This window comes from Chiloscyllium punctatum, chromosome 5 (assembly GCF_047496795.1).
Source record: "Chiloscyllium punctatum isolate Juve2018m chromosome 5, sChiPun1.3, whole genome shotgun sequence".
Lineage (NCBI taxonomy): Eukaryota > Metazoa > Chordata > Chondrichthyes > Orectolobiformes > Hemiscylliidae > Chiloscyllium > Chiloscyllium punctatum.
In genome coordinates this window covers 92,224,037-92,251,820 of record NC_092743.1, presented here as the reverse complement: position 1 = coordinate 92,251,820, position 27,784 = coordinate 92,224,037, and the positions used below count along the sequence as shown (strand labels likewise).

Sequence of the window (27,784 nt, the reverse complement as noted above, 5' to 3'; positions counted from 1 at the left end):
CTTCATTTTAACACCTCATGTGAAAGGCAGCATCTCTGACAGTGCAGCACTGCATCAGTATTGCACAGGGACCGTCAGCGTGGATATTTCGACTCAGGCCTATACGGTAGGGCTGGAACTCACTATCCATTTGTTGGGAAGTGGGCGTGCTACCCTCTGAGCCAAAGGCTTTGTCCAGTTTTTAACTGCTGAACCCCTCGTATGAAGTTTGCTGAACTGACAGTATGTTATAGCATCTATAGCTATATGTGCTGCTTGAACCAATGGAGGCATTGTTCTTTTAGGAGAAGCATACCAAAATTGCTGTTGTCACCCATGAGATCCTAATCTCAGTGAAATAAGGCAGAAAGAAGCCAGGCTGAAATCTGAAGGCATTTGCGCCAGTACCAAATCTGTTTGTAACCACTGTTTCGTTGTCAGTGGATTGCTTTTAATTGTTTTTGACAGTAGTAGCATGGAAGAGGGCATGAGATATGACCGGAAACGCACCATCTAAACTTGCTACAGTGCACCCATTATCTCTATGATGGTGAGCATAGCTATCCAGCAGTGACTGAGTTGTGCTGCATTCGGGCGTTGCTAGCTGCTTCAAGGAGACCAGTGGTAAACCTTTTCATTTTAAAAAAATCTATTTGCCTGTAGTTGCCCTGAGAAGGTGAGTTTCCTTCTTAAACACCTGCGGTCCATGTAGTGAAGGTCCTCCAGTATTACGGTAAGGTAGGGAGTGACACAGTAACAGCTGAATGTCTTTGCAAGGGCACTGTCCAGTTGAACGTTACGTTACATCCGATACTTACAAGATAAGCAGCAAAGGTTGGGATCTTTTCACAAACAACAGACAAATGGCAAAACTCACAAGACATCTAAAATTTTGAAGAAGAGTCACATTGGGCTCAAGGAGCTAACTCTTGTTTCTTTCTCCATGGTTCTGCCAGAGCAGAGTTTCTTTACATCGATTAAGTGGACATCTTGATTATCCAGAATAATTGATCTATTTGCTGCACTCCTGGTCCAATGCCTGTTAATGAAAGGGTTGCCGTGCTATTAAATATGAGTCAGCTTCCTGTCATCTTCACAGCATGGGAGATGCTGTGTCAGTGTCCTATCGAGATGTGTATATGTTTTGTACGTCTATAGTTACCCATACTCCAAGCAGTCGGAGCAGCCCACAACCTTTGAGAAACAAGGGCTGGATAGCCTAGATCTCCTAATTTGTATGTTTACATGACCCCCATCTCTGATTTGTCCATCCCAATCAAAGCTTCAAGTCACAGCTTGGGGCCAGTCTGTCTCACTATTAATGCATCAGTGGAGATACTGCTGTAGGGCTCGAGGGCAGGTCCCTCTGTTACCATCAGGTAAGCAGCATCTATCATCACCCATAGAAGCTATGGCTCAGATTTTCTGTTTTCCAGATTGATACCCCCAAAGATGTGCATCTGGATCTTTCGCAAGTTCCAGTGCAGGGATTGGCTGGAAATTTAAACTTCCGATGGGCAATTTATCCTTGTGTGGATGCTTCTGAAAACATCTCCAACACTGACTTCAAGTTAGAGTTCATTTATGCAAGAAATGTTTGACATGCGTAACATGTCACCCCACCGACCTTCCGACCTTCCCTGCACTATTCACTTGAATCACCCTCCTAACCACCCAGCTATCTCCCCAACCTCAAATACTACCTCACCAATGCACTTACTACTCAAACACCCCTCAAGCACCTCCTGCCCTACTTCCTCAACCAGCATACCCACTTATACTGTGACTTTGTCTTTGTCCCCTTACAAAGTGGCTCTGGGACACTTACTGCATTACTGCAGCTAGTGTCAGAAACAGGACAGGGCTTGGAATCCTTGGATGATCTTGCACACCAGTGATAGATTCTGCTTTAAGACACAATCTGCATTTTTGAGAAGTCACTGTTCAATGGCTTGCGCCAGAAATGCAGAGCTCCCTCTGAAGTCTTTTTTAAAAATTGGAATGGAGTGGGGATCAGTGACGATTGCTCTACTTCAGATGTTTTGGGTCAATATCTTACACAATTTTTAGAATGAAAAGAAGCAGCACAGTATAGAGAGGTAGCCAGTATCTTGAGCTGAGCTGGATTTGAATGAGAAGGCTGAGCACACAACAACAGGTGCATCACAATTTGCATGTGACTGAAGCCTCAACTACTGAAAACTATTGGCAAGTTCTAAAATCAATACAGACTCTGGGTCCACATCTGCTGCTTTCGAGCTCTGACCTTTTATTAGAAGCCATGAGGATCGCACAGGTAACGCAAGCCCTGTTATTCCTGGAGTCATATCAAATATTAAAGTTTTTTTTAAGAAGTGTGCACAGTTCTCTAATTTATTTGACATTCAGACCAAGACTGATAGAAAGCACATATCAGCTTTCTGCTGTAAGCAAGAATTACTGTTTATTACAAGTAATTTGACCTTAGCTACAAGTAAACAGATATAAATCCATTAGCATATAACACCACTAATGAAAACTCTAATCCCTTTTGTAAACTCCCGTTTGCATACACGCACAGAACAACAGGGATATTAGATTATTGACAAAGGTAGAAAAATGGGAAGTCAGTTCAGTGGTCTTTACTTCCCAGTTCCAATGTTGAGATGATCCTTCAGTTGGCCAGACCCTTTGTCGTTTAATAACCTTTATCTAGCTGTTTCCACTGCTTTGTAAGAAGTACACAGTGGCTGACTCACTTGGAAGATGATTCTGATTTGTCAATGTCAACTCAGCAACTACTGCAGAAAAGGTAATTGGTTTTCTTCAAACTTAAATTGAGGTTTTGACTGCAAAGAACATGTAGCTTCTGGCCTAAGAGAAGGTCTGTACACTTTTATCTCTTTGTCTCTATCTCTGTAACTTCACAGCTCCAAGCTACTCATCTACCTGAGAATCAATTATGCAGCTATTTTGGCAAGCAAGAGGTCTCCATCATCAATAACTATCACTAGTTCACAAACCAATCAACTTTTTGTTGTCAACAGGAGCTGCATCAGGGCACATCTTTGACCCTACATAATCTCTAACCTGAATGTCAATTACTGCTTATTTAAACATTGTTTTACATTGCCTGTCATGGATACCCAGTTACCCACTTTCAAAACTGCAGCCACTCTTTGAAACACTGATTGTTTTTAAAATCATTCTTTCTCATTGCAGTCCCAGATTTTTAAAACACAAAAATTGCCAGAGTAAGTGGTGGAGGCTGGTACAATTGCAACATTTAAGAGGTATTTGGATGGGTATATGAATAGGAAGGGTTTGGAGGGATATGGGCCGGGTGCTGGCAGGTGAGACTAGATTGGGTTGGGATATCTGGTTGGACCGAAGGGTCTGTTTTTATGCTATACATCTCTATGACTCTAAAAATGAAAAAGACTTGGTCCTTAACACTTATTATTAAATCTGCTTCTATTACCATATCAGATGATCCTTTTCAGGTAATTATAATTATAGTTCGCTGTTGTAAAAACCTCCAAATGTTAACTCAGGTTATTTTGCAAATTACCTCTTAGCTGTGTCTCCTGATTATTATTTCTTAGCCAAAGGAGACCATTTCTCTTTATTTCCTTCCTTGCTTTTGAATGCCTCTATTAAATGTTCTCTGGATCTTCCCTGTTTTTCTATACTCCAAAGTTTTACCTCAATACCATTTCAGTAAATTTCTTCTGTACAAACTCAAGTCTTGACATCCTTCCTGATGTATGATGCCCAGAATTGGAAAATGGCCCAACAGGGAGTACTATCTCATGATTGATCTCGGTTTAGCATTATTTGCTTGCTTTTGTACTCTGTGCCTCTATTTATGAAGCCAAAGATCCTGTATTTTTTTTCTAAACTTGCCACCTTCAAAGGTTTCCATGTAAACTGCCAGGTCTCTCTGTTCCTTCACTCCTTTCAAAATAGTTTCAGTTCATTTACATTGCTTTTCCGCATCCTTCCTAGAAGTTGCAGTAGATACACCTTCCTGTCTTAGATATCATCAGTCACTTCACCAGTCTGTCTCTGTCTCCTGTAATCTGCTGCCATCTCCTCACCCCTTAAACTTTTCAAAAGTTTTTGTGTCCTTTGTAAACTTTGAAATAATGCCTGGTGGATCCAAGTCCAGATTGTTAATATAAATCAAAATATCTACATGCCAGAACTCTGATGTTTGGCAAGCATCCACATCACTGATTTCTCACGGTTATTACGAACGACTTTATGCTGAGAACTTAGAAGATGTATTTGTTAGCGTGATGTACAGCAATACCCAAATGTCACCATATAGCCCAGAGCGGATTTGAGGAGAACATGTGCATGTATCAGCCAGGCAAATTAAATGAGCTTTCCTTTGTAAGAATTATTTATAAAACTGGGATTGAAAACAAGGTACAAGGAGCACGTGCTTTGTAAACTTTATTAATGAAAATTCATAGCAAGATTTTTCTACTTTGATTGCTGCTAAGGCCGGTGAATTATTTCCTTACACCATTCCCACATGATTGAGATAGAAACTCCATCCCACTCTCCCTGTATTGGGAGTCCTCCAGCAAGTTGCGGCTGTACAGGACATTGGTTAGGCCACTTTGGTAATATTGCGTGCAATTCTGGTCTCCTTATTGGAAGGATGTTGTGAAAGTTGAAATGGTTCAGAAAAGATTTACAAGCATGTTGCCAAGGTTGGATGGTTTGAGCTATAGGGAGAGGCTAGGGCTGTTTTCCCTGGAGCGTCGGAGGCTGAGGGGTGACCTTATAGAGGTCTATAAAATCATGAGGGGCATGAATAGGGTAAATAGACAAAGTCTCTTCCCTAGGGTGGGGGAGTCCAGAATTAGACGGCATAGGTTTAGGGTGCGAGGGGAAAGATATAAAAGAGACCTAAGGGGCAAAATTTTCACACAGAGGATGGTACGGGTATGGAATGAGCTGCCAGAGGAAGTGGTGGAGGCTGGTACAATTGCAACATTTAAAAGGCATCTGGATGGTATATGAATAGGAGGGGTTTGGAGGAATATGGGCCAGGTGCTGGCAGGTGGGACTGGATTAGGTTGGGATTTCTGGTCAGCATGGAAGAGTTGAACCGAAGGGTCTGTTTCCGTGTTGTACATCTCTATGACTTTTATGACCTGAGGCAGAAGGTGCTTCTGACTTCCTTAAGGAAATTCTCAGTGGCAAGAAATGGAAGACGAAGTCATTGCATCCTCTATATCACTCATCGCTTTTCAGATTACAGCAACCTCGATCCCAGTGATGTGCCGGGAGGTTTTTCTGCTTGCCTGCAATATGATCTTTCGCTCATAAGATAGTTGCTGGCATAATTAGGCTGGTAGTGTGGGAATGGTTCACTGTAAAGTGATGCCCAGAATTGTATCATGAGTTTTAATTTCAACAAAGTGGATGCAGGATGGATGAGTCCATATGTGTGTGGCTTTGCAGAAAGAATGGAGTACAGAAGTAAGTTTTTCCAATCTGTGAAGAGCATTGAAATGTAAAGAGACTGTTGCAATATCAAAGGGATGTTAAATTCAGTGATTTCTGCAATGATGGAGTTAAATGGGTCTGAATGAACACTCAAGCATTGCAATGGACGGAAGTGAAACTGTCCTCTTTAATTGGTGCCTTTTGGGGTTTTCAAGCTATGATACGTCAGTATGCACATGAAAGAGAAAACTTCTTTCACAAGGGAGCATTAGCAGTTATGTTAGGGAACTGATTATTTTTTGCTGTTTGTTTTTGGCAATTAGTTGTAATTGTATAGAATTGTAGAGATTTGTGTTCAAACAGTGCCAGTTATCCTTAAACCAGGTCACCTCAGGCAATTGCACTTAAAATCTCCCAGGAATTTGTTTATGGAACACCATGGTCTCCCACTTACAGGAAAATAAAAAGTGTAAAGAAGTTCTACACCATGGCTGACAGTAGCTCTGAGAGGGGACTGAGCTTGTCAGTCCATATAACTGTAGGAACCTCTATCATTGTCCTACGTCATTCACTGAAGTTGCGAAGCTGCTAGACCTTTCTTAGATGGATAAATAATGCTTTTAACAGGGCATTAGGGCAACTTTATGTGAAAAATGGCAACCCTGTAGAGATGTGCATGTTTAATTTTAAGACAAAAATGGTTCCCAAAACAATGTTCGAGACGCTCTTTAGGTTGAATGTCATTTCTATTAAACAGAATTATTAATAAAAGTAACATCCAAAACAAATAGGTTTCTTAGATACGTATGCCAAATACTTAGCACTGCAACAAAACCAGTTATACCTTACGCTCCATTTCTCTATCCAATTTTTGGAGTACTCAGGTTATCCATAGGATCTTTTACAGTGAGGGATATCAATAAAACTGAAGGAATCCAAAGGTGTAATCTGCGACTCATATGAGCATACAAATTAGGAGTAGGCCATTCAAGCCCTTGAGTCTGGCACATCTTTCAATTAACTTATAACTGATCTGATTATGGCTTCAAATCTATATTCCTACCCACCACTGATACTCTTTGACTCCTACTTCCTTTGACTCCCTCTCTGGGGAAGTGAATTTCTAAACCTCGCAACCTCATGAAAGTCAAATAAAATTCTTCTTATCCCTATCAGAAAGACCTTATATTTATATTGTTGCTGTTAGTTCTAGACTGCTCCACAAGGGGAGACATCCTTTCAGCAAGTAATCTGTCAATGTCTCAATAAGGTTGCCTCTGCCTACTCAATAAAATAGCATGGGACAAATACCAGTATCACATCTATGACTAAAGATTTTTCTTATTCATTTTCTATTCATTCATGTGATGTGTGTGTCTGTGGTTAATTTTCCCATCTCTTATTACCCTGTAGAAGATGTTGGTGAGATACTCCCCTAAAACACTGCATTCCTTGGTGTGTCGTGGTCCCAACAGTGCTGTTATAAAGGGAATTCCATGATTTTGACTCAATGACAATATAAGAACAACAATATAATTCCAAATCGGGATGGCGAGTGGCTTGGAGGGGGAGCTTCCAGGTGCTGGTGTTCCCGTGTATCCTTGTTATTCTAGTTAGTAGAGGTTTCAGGTTTGGAAGGTACTGTCAAAGGAATCTTGTTGAGTTTGGAACGTGAAACACTGCAGCAAAGAATGGTGAGAAAAAGACCGCCCATGTTGTATAAAATGTGGAAAGGACTGATGGGGAACAAGAGCCCCATGCCCTCTGGCAATGAAAAAAGGACAAAAGTCATCCACACACACTGCAAATATTATCTCTGTCCGAGGCAGTGTATCAATAAACTCACTTCCCACAATGGGACAAGCTGCCAAAACAAATAGTCACAGCCCCATCTTTTAGACAAAACTTTAGATCATTGCCATTTACAAGTTTTTATTATCAAGACGACCATCTCAGCAAGTCATGTCTGGTTTATCTAGCATCATTCATACCAAAATTTGGGGAGTACAGACAGTAATATGCAGCTGAAGCAACTATTTTCAAATATTTACCCAATTGCCTGTCCAAAGCTGTCACAGTATTCAATCTCACCCTCTCAGATTCCTCGCCTTAACAGTCTTTTATGTTTTGGTTTAGAAAAGAACCTCTAGCCTTCTGTTTTACTGACCACGTTAAATTCATGACTCCCAGATTACTGCTGGCCAGTTGCAGTACTATATTGCCAATTCCCATCATCAAAAGCTGGGTGTCTTCAGGACCTCTCTGCTTAACCTTCTCTATTCTCATGAACAAGATCATCTCGCCTTTCATTTTCTGTTTTGTCAACATTTCCCTGATTACCCAGGAAATGTTCTGGGGACCTGGATTCAAATCCCAACATGGCAGATGGTGCAATCGGAATTCAGTAAATACGTGGAATTACGAGTCTAATGACCTTGAATCCAGTGACAATTGTCGGAAAAACCCATCTGGCCCACTAACAGTGAGATATAGGCTCGTGGATTAGATGGGATTGAGGTTCACAGGGAGAAAGTGTGAAAATAGATAAATCCCCTGGGTCGGGTGGGATTTATCCTAGGATTCTCTGCGAAACCAGGGAGGAGATTACAGAGCCTTTGGCTTTGATCTTTATGTTGCCCTTGCCTACAGGAATCGTGCCAGAAGACTGGAGGATAGCAAATGTTGTCCCCTTATTCAAGAAGGGGAGTAGAGACAACCCTAGTAATAATAGATCAGTGAGCCTTACTTCTGTTGTGGGTAAAGTGTTGGAAAAGGTTATAAGAGATTGGATTTATAATAATCTGGAAAGGAATAAGTTGATTAGGGATAGTCAACAGTTTTGTGAAGGGTAGGTCATGCCTCAGAAACCTTATTGAATTCTTTCAGATGGTGACCAAACAGGTTATTGGCTGTTTTTATTCTCTTCCAAATTCAGTGGTTGGCGCGGTTAGCACTGCTGCCTCACAGCGCCAGAGACCCGGGTTCAATTCCCGCCTCAGGCGACTGACTGTATGAAGTTTGCACCTTCTCCCTGTGTCTGCGTGGGTTTCCTCCGGGTGCTCCAGTTTCCTCCCACAGTCCAAAGATGTGCAGGTCAGGTGAATTGGCCATGCTAAATTGCCCGTAGTGTTAGGTGAAGGGGTAAGTGTAGGGGTATGGATGGGTTGCGCTTCGGCAGGTCAAGTGTGGACTTGTTGGGCCGAAGGGCCTGTTTCCACACTGTAGGTAGTCTAATCTAATCTAAAACCCAGGTGGATGAAGGTAAAGTGGTAGATGTGGTGTATATAGATTTCAGTAAGGCGTTTAATAGGTTCCCCACCGTAGGCTATTGCACAAAATATAGAGGCATGGGATTGATTTAGTGGTTTGGATGTAAAATTGGCTAGCCGAAAGAAGACAGGGTGGTATTTGGTGGAAAATGTTCATCCTGGGGTTCAGTTACTAGTGGTGTATGGCAAGGATTTGTTTTGGGGCCACTGCTGTTTGTCATTTTTATTAATGACCTGGATGAGGGCACAGAAGGATGGGTTGGTAAATTTGCGGATGACGCTAAGGTCAGTGGAGTTATGAATAGTGTCGAAGGATATTGCAGGATATAGAGGAACATGGATAAGCTGCAGAAGGCGGCAAATGGAGTTTAATGAAGAAAAGTGAGGTGATTCACTTTGGAAGGAGCAACAGGAATAGAGTTACCATGGGCTAATGGTAAGATTGTTGGTAGTGCAGAGAGATATCAGTGTTCATGTAAATAGATTCCTGGAAGTTGCCACCCAGGTTGATAGTTAAGAAGGTATATAGTTTGTTACCTTTTATTGGTAGAGCGACTCAGTTGCAGAGCCATGAGATCATGTTGCAGCTGTACAAAACTCTGGTGCGGCTGCGGTTGAAGTGTTGAAGTATTGTGTACAGTTCCGGTCTCCACATTATAGGAAGGATGCGGAAGCTTTGGAGATGGTTCAGAGGAGATTAATTTGGATGTTGCCTGGTATGGAGGGAAGGTCTTATGAGGAAAGGCTGAGGAATTTGAGGCTGTTTTCGTTAGAAGAAGGTTGAGAAGTGACTTAATTGAGACATATAAGATAATCAGAGAGTTCGATAGGGTGGATAGTGAGAGCCATTTGCTTGGATGGTGATGGCTAACATGAGGGGACATAGCTTTAAACTGAGGTGTGATAGATATAGGAGAGATGTCAGAGGTAGTTTCTCCACTCAAAGTAGTAGGGGTATGGATCGCACTGCCTGCAATGGTAGTAGACTCGCCAACTTTAAGGGCATTTAAATGGTCATTGGATAAACATATGGATGAAAATGGAATAGTGTAGGATAGATGGGCTTCAGATTGTTGCACTGACCTGTGGAGCCATCGAGGGCCGAAGGGCCAGTACTGCGCCGTAACGTTCTATGTTCTATGTAATGGCCGTCAAAGAGGGAAACTGCCATCCTTACCTGGTCTCATCTACATGTGACTTCAGACCCACAGCAATGTGGTTGACTCTTAGCTGCCCTCTGAGCAATTAGGCATGGGCAGTAAATGCTGACCTATCCGGTGACATCCTCATCCTGTGAACGATTAAACAATAGTCTCACTGAGGCCAGTAAAAGTCTTTTGTGCAATGTTCTGCCATTTGAGGAAACCCTGTCACTTGGATGCAAGGTGAATGTGCATTGATTTGTGGTGTAGTGATTCCACTGAAGTGAAGAGGCTGCATTGAGTGCGCTATGATAGAAATGCGACAATCAGGCTACCCTTCCAGAGTAGGATGTTTACTCATTTATGTTTATTTAATGCATGACTAGATCAATCTGAATGAGATTAGTCGACAGACAATTCAAAATAATGGCGAGTACAAATTGGGTCAGCAGTGACATGCCTTTTGTGTTTTTCTCAAATTTCACTGTTTGAAAATTAGGCAAACAAACATTGACATGAGTGAACTGCCTGCTCAGTATTGGAGGTTTCTAAAATTTTAGTTTGGGCTAGTCCTGAATATTTCTAAAAGCAAAAAAGCAGTACATAAGCCAAGTCTTGTAGCGAAATTTTAATGTTTGCAAATGTTTGTCCTTTTAATTTAAAACAGCTTCATTTCAATTTTGGAATTCTCTGAATGAAAGTAACAGAAGCATTAAAGAAGGGGAAATTAATGCAATGTAGTGTATTGTCTACAACATGGAAAATAACAGTTTTGTTGACCAGTAACAGAGAAGGGTTTCCTACATTTAGAGTTGTATATAACAGCGTATGCCTTATTTCTTAATTGCTTGACAGGTTGCCATACTGTATGCTGTTACTTTGAAGAACAATTTAGAATGTTTAAGTCCTTTGCAATTTATTGTGCATCAATGTTTGTGTTTGCACACCATACTTCTGGTTTTAATAGAAACAGTGAACAGGAAAGAATCTGCTCTCACTGGCTGCTGTCTATAGTTGTGTCCACAAATAGTCTATCTGATTCACCAATTCCACTCTTTTCCTTGGCTGCATCTGAACTTGACCTTTGCTTGCATCTTTAATTGGCTGTTTGACCCTGAGCTAAGGTTCCATATCCTCCCTAAACCTACTTCCACTTGCATAAAATGAATCATAACTACTCCTTCCTCATCTCGTCTGCTGCCACTACTGTCATCAACCCTTGTTGCATTTAGATTTTAGTGCTGTACCACCACCTTGCCCTCTCTAAACACCTGAGGTCATCCAAATCCCAGCTGCTCACTTTGTAACTCAAACCAAATCCTGTTGACTGTACTTCCTATGCTGATGTTATATTAATTCCTAGTGCAGCGATAAAGTAGAAATCCTTGTTTCAAATCTTTCAATGACATTATCCTTCACTAACTCTGTTATTCCCTACAAACGTATAGTCCTCTAAGATCTCTGCATTCCTCCAATTCTGGCGACTTTACATTTCCAATTTTAATAATTCCTCTAATGGCAACCACACCTTTGGCTGTCTAAGCTGTTCAGGAGAAAGTGAGGACTGCGGATGCTGGAGATCAGAGTCAAGAGTGTGGTGCGGGAAAAGCACAGCAGGTCAGGCAGAATCAGGCCTGGTTCCTCATGAAGGGTTTCTGCCCGAAACGTCAACTCTCCCGCTCCTTGGATGCTGCCTGACTTGGTGTACTTTTCCAGCATCACACTCTGTGCCTAAGCTCTTAACGTTGGAATTCACTGCCAAAGGTCCTTTTACCTCTATCTCTTCCCTTAAGGTAATCCTTGGCTTTGCCAATATATTGGTATGTCCTTATATGGTTTGATGTAAATTTTTATAGTCATACAGCATGGAAGCAGGCCATTCGGTCCAACTCTTCCAGACCAACCAGACTTCCCAAACTAAGCTAGTCGCAATTTGCCTGCATTTGACCCATATCCCTCTAAACCTTTCCCATCAACATACCTGTCCAAATGTCTTTTAAATGTTGTACCTGTATCCGCCTCTACCACTTCCATATGTTCAACAGTTGCTGCAATGAAGCTCTTTGAGATATATTACTGCATTAAAGTCACAAGTTGTTCTTGTTGATTCTTTGGTCACTCCCCAGAATATTCCGAATGGGAGAAGAGGGGGAGAAATGAGAAGTTTTCTCCTGTAATAACAAGAATCTTACTTGTCTTGTTCCAGAAGCATCGTCTTTCGAAAAAGCTTGAGTAAATTAGAAACTAGAGGTGATCAGTATATGGTGCCATCTGTAACCCCAGCTGCCACTGAAGGGTATTTTGCTCCAGTTCAGAAATGTGTTTGACCATATTTGCAGTCCTTGGAGGAGGGAGACTGAATTTGGCTGAGAATGTGTTTGACACTGGTTTGGTGGTTCGTGGCAGTTTGATGAATGGCAGAGGCAGCATCTAAGGGGGCACACCGTTTTGATCCGACTGAGTTAGCTAACTTGAATTACGTTAAGGCTAGGAATACGTTTCTTGGCGATGGTGTCTAGGCCAGGTAGAGTGATCATGGATCAGTTATCCAGTTGCCACTTATTGTACAATTTTCAACAAGAATCCAGCTCAAGGCCAAATGTCTCCAGATATTTTTCAGCACATGTTCCCCTTCTCACTCGTGCTCTTTGTGATTGCTGTCCTTTGACCTTTGTTACTATACCACATTAATCAGGACCCCACAACTTATTTGTCATTGCACACTTAGCATTCCACTCAAGCCTGAGAAAGTGTATAAGCACAGTAAGATTTAAGCAAACTTTTTGAACTGTTACTTGTGTTTTAGCTTGAGTAAAGGTTTCAATTTAATGAGTCATTTAACTGTTGAATATTTTTTTCATTAGAGAATAAAATAAAGTGAAAAGCAAGGGTGGGGAAAGGCCATAAGCATGTGTCTTTCCAAGCCACCTGTGAGAACGATAAATGAAATGAAGTTTTTTGAAATGATTCATCATGGTGTGCAGTCAGGTTTCACTGCAGTAAAGCATGCTGACAGGAAGCATTTGCAAATGAAGCTTCCCAAACAGTTGATAAAACATTTCTGTTGATCTGGAAAGTACAGATACCCAAGTCTTATGGACAGTCACTTTCATTCCGCAGAACTGTTAATCATCCCCTACCATGGTTAAACTTTCTCAGAAAGCAAGTTAGTGGAAACAAAATCACCCATAAATCATGAGGCATCAAAATGGAGCAGCAAAGTAGCTGAGCCTGCCCTGCCACCTAAAACGGATTAGAACATTCTTTTAACATAGACATGTAATGGTCTGTCCAGCTTTGCATCTTTGCAGAACGCACTTTGTGTAAATTCTGGACAATTTTCCAGAAGAGCTTGCCAGGGATTTACAAAATATTTTTTGACTTGACAGCAACATTCAAATCAGTTTGCAAGTAGATTTCTACTTTAAAACTTTTTTGGAGCAAATAGCAGTTTCTTTTTTGTAGTTTGGTGCATACCAAATAGCCCACCACAATCCCTGTCCCTTACCAGAGCATGTGCCTCTGCCAAGCCTTCCCGCCCCCAATGGGTCAGCCAACTTGCAAGCAGCCACTGTAAAGTTAATTTTCATACAATGGGCCTTCCAGTTTACTGGCACAACTGTGGCAGGAGCCATCAGGTAGCTGCAGGGAGTGATGCCCGTGACATGGCACCCACCATGGGCATAAAATTCAATTTGAGTTTCTCAAAAACAACACAACACCCAGCCAAAAGAAATGTCCTTTCTTGCAGCTTTACTGCTGAGGCAATTAAATGTGTCTTGTACAGAGACTACACTCACGTTAATTGCAAATGTGCTTTAGCAATTACAGACATTAACAGATCTCGAACCACAGTCACAGTGTTCACTAGTAACTCTATTGCGTGTAATGATCACTAATGTTATTTTGATCAGACAATTGTAAATATTTGATTCTGTTTTAAATGTGATGATGTGTAGAATAGTCTTCCGCTTGGACACCATGCTAGTTACAGCTAAAAGACATTAGGTTCCCAGGCCAATTAGTCTAACCCTCAACTTGTCCAAAATATGGTTGCATTAAACCTTTCCTTCATAAGGAGAGAGTGAGGTCTGCAGACGCTGGAAACCAGAGTCGAGAGTGTGTTCCAGCAACACACTCTCAACTCTTTCCCTCATAAGAAGTTAGGTTTGCCTATTACCCAAGTAATGTTGAAATAACCCAGCATCTCATTCTCCATAGCACTGACTGCAGTATTTCTCCTAATTTCTTCAAGAGAATGCTCCTCTTCTGACTTCAACCTCCTGTGCATCCCTTATCCCCGATCTCACCCTTTGTAGTAAAGTATTCAAGTGTTCTTTAGCCTAATTTATGGAACTATAACTCAACATCTCCACATCTCTCCCTCCACTTCCTTTAAAACAAATCTCCTCAAAAACATTGTCTTCAATTCAGATTTCAGTCACCTTTCTTAATTTCTTTGTTCCAGTTGTATTTGTTTTCTTTAAATTTATCCACGAAGTAATTTAGGGCATTTGTTTACGATGAAAGGATCAATGCAAGTTTTGTTATAATGTTATTGGTGCCCACATTACTGATGATGAATGGACAAAAACAAAAATGTACAGTTCACTCATTGGAATCCATTAAGATTGCATCTTTATGCAATAAGGTCTGTGACACCACATCATTGCAAAGTTGAATTATTGCAACTCCATATAAAGCATTTAATCGATAATAATGCAATCTGCAGTGCAGCACTTCTGAGGGTGCAGCTTCACTGCAAGGAGTGTAACACTTCAAGCAATTCCACATCCCCCCCACTCCACAACCTTCTCAAGACTGCAAACGATGTCAAATAATGAGCAGATTTGCCATCACCACCACCAGCCACATCCTGAGATGAACAATCAGAACATTTATCAGCAACTTTCCCCATTCACCTTGTGAAACTTCAACTGACCATCCCATCAAGTTAGAACTTGATAGTTGCAATCCAAATTGGCGCTGAAGGGCCACTCAGTTCTGGCTTGGTTGACTGAACAAAATATTTGCTTTCTAGAAGTTTCTGTGACTCTTCCCTTGTTCTTCAAAATCTTTACTGCAGCAGTGCTAGGATTTTGTTGGTTTTTCTAAAACAATGTTTGTTCACTGATGGGATGTGAGTGTCACTGGCTAGGCCAGTGTTTACTGCCTGTCCTTAGTTGCCCTTGAGAAGTTGATGGTGAGCTGCCTTCCTGTACCACTGAAGTCCATGTGCTGTAGGTAAACTGTTAGGACATTTTATTATGGGGCATACTGGGCCATAAGATAGCTGTGTTCTCATTAGGTGGTGATGCACTGCAGAAATTCACCAAGGCTTTCTAGACAGCATCTTTCAAAACCACGACCACTTCCATCTCGAAGAACAAAGGCAGCAGATACATGGATACGTACGGCAGATACAGCACCATCTGCAAATGCCCCTCCAAGCCACTCGTCATCAAGATTTGGAAATGTATCACTGTTCCTTCAGTGTTGCTGGGTTTTCCTTCCTAATTGCATTGCGAATCCACCTACAACATGTGCACTGCAACGGTTCAAAAAGGCAGCTCACCACCGCCTTCGGAAAGGCAAGAAGGGACGCTCAGTAAATACTGCCCAGCCGACAACGCCCACATTCCTTGAATGAATTTTTTTAAAATGCCCCAGTGTCTTTTATTGTAAATTGATGAATTGGACAGCCGTCATGAAATTTGGAAAAAAAAGTTACGCATTTGCATAATTTAAATTTCAGTTGCTCACTTCCTTCAGTTGGGGACTTTTCGACATTTTTTAAAATTCCTTTGCACTTCATTTTTCAGAAGCGTATCTTAATTCACAGTAATATAAAGGTTGCTACGCGATGGCTTTCCTTAATACTCATGGTTTCTCATTTCTGTTCTCCGTTGACTGCCATCCCGTCTTGTGAAGGTTAACTTGTTTGTGTTCACCCTGACAGCATGTGGTAGTTATAGGCATCATCATCCATACCTCTCCAGCTTATTCTTGACACTCACATACACATTTCACTGGGTAGCACTCCAGAACAGGATGAAAGCAGGGCATTGAGGGCCTACCTACACTGATTATCATCATGTCCTCCATTCCCCAAAGTCGAAAAGTATAGTCAGGCTTTTGATGAATGAAATTAGGAAATGTTTCCACGTGCCCTTGTTAGAAGCAGTTTGGAATTGTTACCTTCATATCAGAAATTGATAGACTTTGTGCAGTTCTTGCCATCCTGCCAAAAGAAGGATATTTTTAAACTGGAGGGGGTTCAGAAAGATTTACCAGGATGTTGCCAGGGATGGAGGGTTTGAGATACAAAAATAGACTGGAAAGACTGGAATTTTTTTCACTGCAATGTAGAAGGCTGAACCTTATTGAGGTTTATAAAATCATGAGGGATATAGATAAGGTTAATGACAAGGATCTTTTCCCTAGGGTGAGGGAGTTCAAAACTAGCTGGCATATTTTTAAGGTGAGAGGAGAAAGATTTAAAACGGACATGAGGGGGAGTTTTTTTTTGTGGTTCGTGTGTAGGCTGAAGTGCTAGAGAAAATGGTGGATGTGGGTACAGTTACAACATTTAAAAGACATTTGGATAAGTTCATGAATGGGAAAGGTTTAGGGGAACAGGCAGATGGGGTTAGTTTAGTTTGAGAACATGATCAGTTGGTCTGAAGGGTCTGTTCTTACACAGGTCAAGAGGTGTGACAAAGGTTGTATGGTGTGGAGCTGACCTGATCTCATTAGTGGTAGATATTCAAGGCGTAAAGCCGTCTACTTCTGCTGCTGTGCTGATACAATTGAAGTGGCCCCAATATTACTACATCTCAGATCAATTCATTATGTCTATAAGTAGGTCCATTTCTCATTGGCTAAAGCTACCTGCAGTAAAGACTTCATCCTCAAGGGAAACATCTAGTCGCTGTTCGCGTAAAAGCCTCTTTACATTTTTGTCTTTGCTTTGACAGTTTCTTAATGCTTGCACTTTGCCTCTAGTGTATTTTTGCAGTTATTATGTATAGCCTGTGGAGTTTTTGGTGACCTGTTAATGTTTGTGATTCATCATACTATTGGACTTCTTACACTGAGACGGGGAGTAACGCAATGACTGTTCAGTTGTGGGAAAATGGATAGCTCAGTGTGCTCACTTACAGAGTAGCATTGGTGGTTGGGAGCAGGTTACCCAAATGGGACCATTGCAGGGAGACGTCAGAGTAGGTCAACATAAATTAATGTACAAGATAAAAGTGACAATGAGAGGAAGCGTTTGACTGCCAATATTAATTTTCTAGATTAGTGGTGCTGGGAGAGCACAGCAGTTCAGGCAGCATCCAAGGAGCAGTAAAATTGACTTTTCAGGCAAAAGCCCTTCCAGCATCTGCAGTCATTGTTTTTAACCTGCCAAAATTCATTCCCTTGAATCTGAGTAATCTCAAATAATAAAGCATTGGTCATCCCTTGCTTATTATTATATATTCAATGGGTTTTATTTTGTCATTTTATCACTGATTAGGGAATAGGTGTTACTGGAAAGTGGGCGGCTGGCACACAGGCATCTCCCTCCTACCACAGGAAGGAAACCACCACATCTCGAGCCCCGCTAAAAACTGACAAGCCCAGGGTACGGCTATCTGATCAAAGAGTCTTGTCTTCCTCCCCCTACTATTTACAACAGTTGAGGTGTGAAGGGAGTGTTCACAACTGTTTAGTGGATGCTATGTTAAGAGGTTGCACGCATCTATTCACAAACCATTATTAGTGATTTCGAGAGTATTAGCTGAAAGTTCAATCACTCCTGTAAATGGGTTCAGGGGGTCACATGCTTAATTCCGTTCAGGTAGACAGTGAGCAAGATTTGTGCTGGCCTCTTATTGCAGTGTTCTAGGAGAAAGTGAGGACTGCAGATGCTGGAGATCAGAGCTGAAAATGTGTTGCAGGAAAAGCGCAGCAGGTCAGGCAGCATCCAAGGAGCAGGAGAATCGACGTTTTGGGCATGAGCCCTTCATCAGGAATGAGGAGAGTGTGCCAAGCAGGCTAAGATAAAAGGTAGGGAGGAGGGACTTGGGGGAGGGGCGTTGGAAATGCGATAGGTGGAAGGAGGTTAAGGTGAGGGTGATAGGCCAGAGTGGGGGTGGGGGCGGAGAGGTCAGGAAGAAGATTGCAGGTCAGGAAGGAGGTGCTGAGTTCGAGGCTTGGGACTGAGACAAGGTGGGGGGAGGGGAAATGAGGAAACTGGAGAAATCTGAGTTCATCCCTTGTAAAATCATGAGGGATATAGATAAGGTTAATGACAAGGATCTTTTGCCTAGGGTGAGGGAGTTCAAAACTAGATGGCATATTTTTAAGGTGAGAGGAGAAAGATTTAAAACCCTCCTTGTGGTTGGAGGGTTCCTAGGTGGAAGATGAGGCGCTCTTCCTCCAGCCGTCGTGTTGCTATGGTTTGGCGATGAAGGAGTCCAAGGACCTACATGTCCTTGGTGAAGCGTTCAATGAACTCCACATGTACAGTCGCCCATGGATGGAATTGATTGAGTCCCTGATACTGTGAGGCAGCAGTGCTAACCAATAAGCCAGCATTCCGCCCATAAAGGTGCCATACTACCTGTGTTGTCTAAGGTTAAGCTCAGCACGATCTGGAAGCTCAGCCTGGCATGATCAGCTTGAAGAACTGTAATGCTGAACTTTTTAACTTCTTTATGTTTCTGGTTTATTCCTAAGATCCTATACCTTTGTCCCCAAGATGGCACTGTAAGTGGCAACTTTGTAAACTTCTCACTAGACATACAAGAGCACATGTGACAATAAACCTAATCCTGCTACCTGGCACGAAGTCTACACTCAGATGGTGTGACCATGGACCTTTTGCTTTCCACCCCACCCCACTTCCTGTCAGCTTCCTGCCACATCGATCTCTCAGTGTCTATCAGCAGCTTCCTTTTTTTGCCTTAATTCAGACACCAAGGAACTGCAGCCTGCACAGCCACAGCAGCCTCGGAAGGAAACTCGAGCATGACAGCACGATCCCGATGAAGATACACAGTCACCTGATCGCACGCACAGCTGCCAACTGAGATAACTGACGTTGGGAAAACTTCACTAGGCGGTACAGATCCTGATACTGGATTAGTGGTGCTGGAAGAGCACAGCAGTTCAGGCAGCATCCAAGGTACAGATCCTGAGGTGTGCATGTGGTAAGTCACCAAAACAGAAGGTGGGCTGCAGCCAGACCAGGAGATAGGGCTGTTCATGTGCCAGGTGACAGGTGGGTGAGGTCAGACACGACATCATCAACAGGGCCTCGCGTGAGGATGTCAATGGGACAGATCCAGCTTTCTGTCACTTCTGGGCAGCACGGTGGCACAGTGGTGAGCACTGCTGCCTCATAGCGCCAGAGACCCGGGGGTTCAATTCCCGCCTCAGGCGACTGACTGTGTGGAGTTTGCACATTCTCCCCGTGTCTGCGTGGGTTTCCTCCGGGTGCTCCGGTTTCCTCCCACAGTCCAAAAATGTGCAGGTCAGGTGAATTGGCCATGCTAAATTGCCCGTAGTGTTAGGTGAAGGGGTAAATGTAGAGGAATGAGTCTGAGTGGGTGGTGGGTCGGTGTGGACTTGTTGGGCCGAAGGGCCTGTTTCCACACTAAGTAATTTAAGTGTCTAAGTGAAGATGAGGTCCCAGTGTGGTCTGGAGGCAAGGGGAGTGCGCTGGACATAAAGCCCCAGTACTAAACTTGTTACAAATAACTCAAATAACAAATTAACTCAAACTACCAAATTTTACCGAATTGTCTCAGTCAGGTTAAAAATGTACACAGTGTGTTTTCAGTAACAATAACTACATATTATAAACAAACTGTTTTTAATCATGGCAAGAAAGAAATCTGAATCACTAACATATAATGCTATAAGATGAGCTGTAGCTCCTTTTTTGAAGGATTCCCACATACACGCTTTCATAAAATCGTAGAATCCCTCTCGTGCCGAAATAGGCTATTGGGCCCATCAGGGCTGCACCAATCCTGTGAAGAGAATCCCACCAAGTCCCACCCCATCTCTATAATCTGGAAAAGGGTTTTTAATAATGGCTCACTAGCTACCTGACAAAGGAGCAGTGCTCGGAAAGCTACTGCTTCCAAATAAACCTGTTGAACTATAACCTGGTGTTGTGTGATTTTTAACTTTGTCCACCCCAGTCCAACACCGATACCTCCACATCACACCTAACCTGGACATCCCTGGATACTACAGGGTAATGTTTAGTTCAGCCAATCCACCAAACTTGCACTTTGACCGTGAGAGAAAACTAGAGCACCTGGAGGAAATCTATGCAGCCACGGGCACATTGTGCAAACTCCAAAGAGACAGTCACCCTAGGCTGGAATCAAACTTGGGTTACTGGCACCATGAGGCACTGTGTCACTTTGCAGCACGACCTCCAATACTGAAGTGATGGTCAACTCCATTACAGAGCTGCAGATGCACCATTAGTGCCACATCTAATAGACAATGTCTCAGTTTGCAGTGCAGCATAAGCACTTGCCCCTCAATACTGGAGTGCTGCAGCACAAAGTGAGGTCCAAAGCTTCATATTTGCTGCTGTGCCATTCCAACTGCTGCCCTCATGGGTGTGGTTCTCATTGCTGAAACAGGGCACCCTATTACTCACAGCAGTCTAGCAATTTACCCCCTGACGGGGTATTATTAGGAGCTGCCCCATGGGATAGGCAGAGGCTCTGTGTGGGGACAAACCTGCCACTTTCTCTCACACTGTCCATGCTCCCACTACTGGCCCTTTGCTCCTCGCGGTTGGCCATCAGCAAGCTGCTCAAGACTGTGCCCACCCTGGCCTAGGCCTACTGCTCTGCTCCCCCCCCCTCCCCCAATCCTGCACCTCAGGGATCCAAGCAGTGGGCAGAATGCTTGACAATGTCAGTAGTCTGAACCACTATGTTCCTGGTGGTAGCATGGCTCCATTTGTCCACCTCTGGTCCTTGGCGATGGTGGAGTCAGTGGTTGGGGGGTTGGGGGTGGTGGGTGTTAGTCAGTCATGTTTTCAGGTAGTGTATCCCAATCAGCACAGCCCTCTCCAGCCTGGTTTAAAGGACAGACCATCTAGCTTGCAGGTGAGGTATCTTTCACCCCCTTAAGTTATTGCAAGATCTGTGCAAGTGTTGAGTTATTTCTGGAGGTGTTATGGTGAGTGAATATAGAACAGTACAGTACATTACAGGCCTTTCGGCCCTTGATGTTGTGCCAGCCTTTAATCCTACACTAAGGTCAGTCTAGCCTTCATTGTACTAATTTGCATGTACCTATCCGGGAGTCGCTGAAATGTCCTTAATACATCTGATTCTATCTGAGTGGTTGGTTTTGATAGGAGTACGTTCTTGCTGCCCTCATACAGCGAAGATGGAGATGTACTCTGGCTTTCTACAGAGAGGCTCCTGGGGAACTGTAGTCACAGAGCCTCTGGGTCTCGGAGCCACCAGCTTCTGGTACTTCTTGGTGGGCCATAGATGGCAGGAGTAACAGGCTGTCATGGCAGCTGCCAGAGTAGCAGCTATTCACCAAGATGGCACCCTGTGCACTGTCACACACCAACTGCAGGTTTCTTGGAGCCGTTTGTGGTTTTGGGATTCCTCCCTATTGAGAGGTAAGGACCTTTGTGGCCATTTGCTGCAGTAGATTGCTTCCCACAGCATTGTACATCCCATATCCCAGGCTACTCCACATGCCCACTAATCCTACCTCCCTCTCTCATTAGAGAGAAGACAGTGAGCTCTTCTCTCATGCTGCATATAGTCTCTGTCACCTCCAGATGGACAATGCAATAGGAAATGCTTGCAAACCGACCATCTCCCACCTGGAAAATTGGGTTTGCTGGAAGCTTGAGAAAATACCGACCTTGACAATATTTGGCTGTATTGATTTTGCCCTCTTACGAGGCTGCCCATGCTGCTGTAAAGGTGGCATGGGTCTGTGTCCACCTTCCCAGTAGGCCATCTCATTGTGAGCCAGCAGTATGAAGCCTTGTTCCCTGAAAACCAGTGTTGGATAGGGAAAGACCCTTCTCCTTCCCTCTTCATACAGTCTCACCTTTCCCTCTGCTTCATTTCCTCTTCATGACTACAGCTCCTCATAACTGTGGACAGATCAGAGACCGCCTCCACCCTCCCTGTATGAGACCCCCTTCCTGCATCATATTGAACTATTCACCACGATGCCTCTAGAAATAACTCCTCATCACTCCACAAACTTTACAGAGCAGAAGTGGGTGAAGTGTACCTCACTTGCAGGTTAGATGAAAGCTGGAGAGGGAAGGGTCCTTGTTTAGCCGGGATGACTGAAGACAGGGACAGGCCAGCCTAACAAACCAGCTTGGCTAACACAATGATCAACATCAGCCACCCATACACACAGTGTCCCCCATTTGGACTCCTTCCCAACAGGACCATCACCCTGGTCAGAAGGACATTCTCCTACTTTGCAGTTTCTGGAGAGCTGCTACCGGCCTCAGTTTTGCGGCACCCCTTGCCTTCTGAGAAACAATACACCAAATGCATTCATTCACTCCCCTGTCAGTAAGGGACAGACTGTAGCTGGATTGGCAAAGTCTGCCATTTTCAGAGAAACAGATGTTACTGTTCTTTTCTCCCCTATCCCCAGTTTCATCTGCTCACTCCCAACACCGCAGCTTCACAGTAGTTTTGTGAGAGCCTGGAATTGCCCCATCCCTTGCTCGATCCGGAAAAGATTATAAACAAATCCCTATCCCCATCCCACCACCCTCACATAATCCAGGGTTGGAACATGTGACACCATTGGAAAGTTGCACCAGTTCAGGTGAGAAGTTCAATATCCACGAACCCTGGCCTGACCTAACACTTTCAGGGGCCTGGGATGTCCCCTGAAGTTTTGAACAAATTACTGAGAAGCTTAACTTCTTGTTCACAGAAAGTTTCTCTTTGTGGGAGATACAGTATCGCCTTTTCCTGTTGGGTTTGTAATTCCTGTAAAGCTGATATCTGAACAACCACTTTTTTTTAATTCCGCCATTGTAAATACAGTTGTTCCTGGCTGGAACCTCCGTTTATCTTTCAGGAACATAATCCTGTTTCAACGCCGATAGCATTCTGTTGTGAGGGGCTGAAGGGGTCTTTTATCTTTGAACTGCAGCCTGAGGTGGACTCGAACCCTTTCTCACAGTGACGCTGCACAAAGGACAGAACAACAGATCAGCTGAGCCTCTGCGTTCCCATTTTCTGAGATCTCAAGGGGACTGCAGTCAGACTGTGTTTTTGGGAAGGAGTGCGAGAGGCTGGGGAGTTGAGACAGATTGTGTGCCAGTTCACTGCAGGGTAAGGTCATTCATTGGTCCTGCTGTGAGGGACTCCAGTGATGACTTCGCCAGACGGAAACTGATGGGCACATTGGCTGCATTGATTGCTCTTCCTGCCAGCTCTCTTGACACTGCCAAGGGAGCACAGAGCAGGAGGCCAGCTCCAACATGACCCATCAACCACCTTTCCAGCAGGGAGTAATAGATAGGTGGAAGCTCATGGACAGCACACTCCGAAATCTTCAGTATGTGTTACTATTGGGGGAGAGGACCCAGTAGAGGAACATGAACTAGAGAAATTAGACCTTTAATATGTTATACTCTGACCATTTCACTTAGCTTTTGCCTGTTTTTAATGTTTAAAAACTGTTAAACTGCAGCCCTGCAGCAACTAACAGTCTCATATAAAGCAGAAGGTGACTCCAACCAATTCTGCACCTCAAAGGATATTTCAAAGCCATTGAGTCATGCAGCACAGAAGCAGACCCTTTGGTCCAATCAATCCAGGTGAACTGCATTCCCAAACTAAACCTGTCCCACCTTCCTGTACCTGGCACATGTCCCTCCAAGCCTTTCCTGTTCTTGTACTTATCCAAATGTCTTTTAAACATTGTAACTGTCTCTGCGTCCACCATTTCCTCTGGCAGTCCATTTCACACACGTACCAATTTCTGCATTAAAAACAGTTGCCCCTCATCTCTGTTTTAAATCTTTCCCCTCTTACCTCAAAAATATGCCCCCTACTTTTTAACTTTGCCACCCTAGGGAAAAGATCCCTGCCATTCACCTTATCTATACTCTAAATGATTTTATAAACCTTGATAAGGTCACCCCTCAATCTCTAACATTCCATTAAAAAGAAGTCCCAGCCTTTCCAGTCTATTGTTATATGTCAAACCCTCCATTCCTGGTAGAGTGAGGGGTAATCCCACACAGAGTGACAATAAACTAGGAAAATGAAGTCATACACCTGGAAAGCCAGAGGGAACTTTGTGTTTCCTAAGTTATGAGCAGAGTGCTAACTTTCTTTGTTAAGGAAAGATTTAAAAAATGAATTTCTGTCGTGCAAATTCTGAGCTTCAATTTTATTACATTGGGGGAGAAAAAAGTGTCATTTATACTAAATTAAAGCAGATCCTCATGCAACAGAAGTTGGATAGGAAATTGTAATGGTTAGCGCAGGCACTGAAAATTCAAACAGGCAAGAATGGGGCACAGGGCAAGAGGCTTTGTGACGACAATTCAGACTGTCTGCAAAACTGTGAATTTACTGTGACAGCTACAGCCAGGAAAGAACATAAAAGTAATACATCCAATTGCACATATTATTCATTTGAAAATCAGTCTGCACACTGTGCTTTTTTTCTACAAAACATTTGCACACTCTGCTCCATTACTCTCAGATTTTTCATTCACCATTCCTCGCTATTTCCATATCAAAGAATTTCAGCTTTTGATACAGACTGTGCTTTGCAAGTTCTGTGGGCATGATTAAAGGAGTGTGTGAAAGCTATTTTTTTTATTATATTTTATTTATGATTTAAGTCCTTAAAAAACCAATCTTATTTCAATCAAGATGGCTCACTTATCTGTTTATTTACCCATTGAGACCATTAAGTTTATTGCTGGACCTCTACTTCTTCAACATCAAAGAACTCCACAATTGGCCTCAAGCATTCTCGGTTAGGAAGCAACAAATTGGAATGCTGAATATAGTGTTGGAAAGTTTATACATTTTGAGGTGGATATCATTGGGAAGACCTGCAGCTTGTTTTTAATTGGGTGCCCTGCAATTTTGACGTTCTCGTGTTGATTGGCAAGGGAATTGAGGGTTATGGATGGGACAGGCAGGAAAGCAAGCTCAAAGGGCTGAAAGGCCTACATTGTTTTCTATTTTGACTGATCTGATGCTCAATGCTTGTCGTCTGGGCTCTTCCTGTGAAGAGTAGGAAAAAGGAGGAAACAGTGAGGATTGAACATGTCTGGAATGAGCTGCCAGAGGAAGTGGTGGAGGCTGGTGCAATTGCAACATTTAAAAGGCATTTGGATGGGTATATGAATAGGAAGGGTTTAGAGGGATATGGGCCGGGTGCTGGCAGGTGGGACTAGATTGGGTTGGGATATCTGGTCGGCATGGACGGGTTGGACCGAAGGGTCTGTTTCCATACTTTACATGTCTGTGACTCTATAACTCTATGAAGATGCTGGAGATCAGAGTCAGAGTGTGGCGCTGGAAAAGGCAGCATCCGAGGAGCAGGAGAGTTGACATTTCCAACATAAGCTCTTCAAGAAGGATGTGGGGTGGTGGGGTCCAAGGGAGCTGAGAGATAAATGGGGCTGGAGTGGGGGGAGCTTGCTGGGAATGCGATTGGTAGATGGAGGTGGTGGTGAAAGGTCTGAGTGGAGGGTGGAGCGGGTAGGTGGGAAAGAAGATGGACAGATAGGACAGGTCATGAGGGCGATTCCAAGTTGGAGGGTTGGATCTTGGATAAGCTGGGAGGACGGAAGATGAGGAAACTGGTGAAATCAACATTGATCCTTTGTGGTTGGAGCATCCCAAGGTGGAAAATAAAGCGTTCTTCCTCCAGACGTCGGGTGGTTAGAATCTGATGATGGAGGAGGCCCAGGACCTGCAGGTCCTTGGTGGATTGGGAGTGGGGGTTGAAGTTTTTGGCCACAGGGCAGTGGGGTTGGTTAGTGCGCACATCCCAGAGATGTTCTCTGAAATGTTCCACAAGTTGGTGACCTGCCTCCCCACAGTTGGTGTGTGTGGAGGTGGAGGAAAATCTCTGCCAGATGCGGAAGGATCCTTTGGGGCCTTGGACAGAGGTGAGGGGAGAGGTGTGGGCCCAGGTTGTACAGTTTCTGCAGTGGCAAGGGAAGGTGCCGGGAATGGAGAGTGGTTTGATGGGAGGCATGGACCTGACAAGGGAGTCACAGAGGGAATGGTGTCTCCGCAACACAGATAGGGGCAGGGAGGGAAATATACCTCTGGTGGCTGGATCTGTTTGTAAGTGGCAGAAATGGTGGAGGATGATGCATTGTATCTGGAGGTTGGTGGGGTGGAAGGTGAGGATCAGGAGGGGTTCTCTTCTTGTTGTGACTAGAGGGGTGGGGTTCAAGGGCGGAGATGTGGGAAGTAGAGGAGATGCTCTGGAATGTATTGTTGACCAAGTGGGAGGGGAACTTGCGGTCCCTGAAGAAGGAGGCCATTTGGGACATTCAGTGGTGGAATTGAGTCCATATGCAGCAGAGGTGGACGAATTGGGAATAAGGGATAGCATTTTTGCAGGAGGTAGGGTGGGAGGAGGTGTACTAACTGCAGTGACAACCAAGCTTCAGGATAGAAGGTGATAAGGAAAAACTGGCTAAGTATGAAGCACCTTTAATCTATTATTAGGAGGGTTATGAATATCCCTAATGCACATTTACCATATCTGTTAAGTATTCTACTCTATTTCAGTGCAGTTATACTTAGTGTATTTGTGGACAAAATGAAGGTGCTGCACTTTGTGGGGCAGTGGACTGCTCACACCCATACCGTTTTAGTACTGAAACAGCACACAACATCAGAACAGGTCCTTTGGCTCATTATGTCTATGTTGACCAACAAGCACCAAGCTACCCTAATCCCATTTACCTTCACTTGGTCAATAGCCTATTATGCCCTGCCACTTTAAATCCTTTTCCAGCTACTTACATAGAACATAGAAGAATACAGCGCAGTACAGGCCCTTCGGCCCTCTATGTTGCGCCGATCAAAGCCCACCTAACCTACACTAACCCACTATCCTCCATATACCTATCCAATGCCCGCTTAAATACCCATAAAGAGGGAGAGTCCACTACTGCTACTGGCAGGGCATTCCATGAACTTACGACTCGCTGAGTGAAGAACCGACCCCTAACATCAGTCCTATATCTACCCCCCCTTAATTTAAAGCTATGCCCCCTTGTAATAGCTGACTCCATACGTGAGTACCTACCTCTGCTACCCTCTCAGGCACCACATTCCATATTGCTACCATCGTCTGGGTGATTTTATGTCTTCGATCTCCTGTAAACTACTTACACCTCACCTTAAGCTTATTCTGTCTGCCATGGGAAAGATATTCTCACGATCTACTCTGTCTATGCTTCTCATAAGCCTCAATCAGGTCCCCCACCAGCTTTCTCTGGAAAATAAACCCAGCCAATCCAGTCTCTTCCCATAGCTGAGACCTTTCATCCCAGAAGACATCCTGGCAAATCTCCTCTACACCCTCTCCAGTGTGATCATATCCTTCCAGTAGTATGATGACCAGGGCTGTACACAATATTCTATCTCGTGGCCTAACCAATGTTTTCTAAAGTTGTAACAAGACTATCTTGCTCCGAAGTTCTGGAGTCCTGAAGAATATGGAGACAAGTGTCTACCCTGCCATATTCAGGGTATGGCGGGAATATGGCGGGTGGGCTGCCAAAGAATGGTCTCTTCAAACCCTGTCTACCCTGACACCTTCAAGGATCTATGGACTTGCACTCCAAGGTTCCTTTGTTCCTCAGTATTCCCTAGGGACCTACCATTTATTGTGTATATTCTTCCCTTATCAGACCTCTCAAAT

General features: G+C 43.6%; 1 long non-coding RNA gene across 2 annotated transcripts in view; it reads left to right on the top strand.

Annotated features, from left to right (window-relative positions):
- The window catches only part of LOC140477232 (uncharacterized), a 229,308-nt gene that overhangs the window by 191,536 nt on the left and 9,988 nt on the right, over positions 1-27,784 (top strand). The window contains exon 6 of one of the 2 annotated variants that reach the window (XR_011960684.1): positions 18,799-19,010. This is a non-coding gene — a long non-coding RNA (uncharacterized lncRNA). Of the gene's footprint in view, positions 1-18,798; positions 19,036-27,784 lie in introns of both variants that reach the window. The other variant, XR_011960683.1, reaches the window with a different exon arrangement.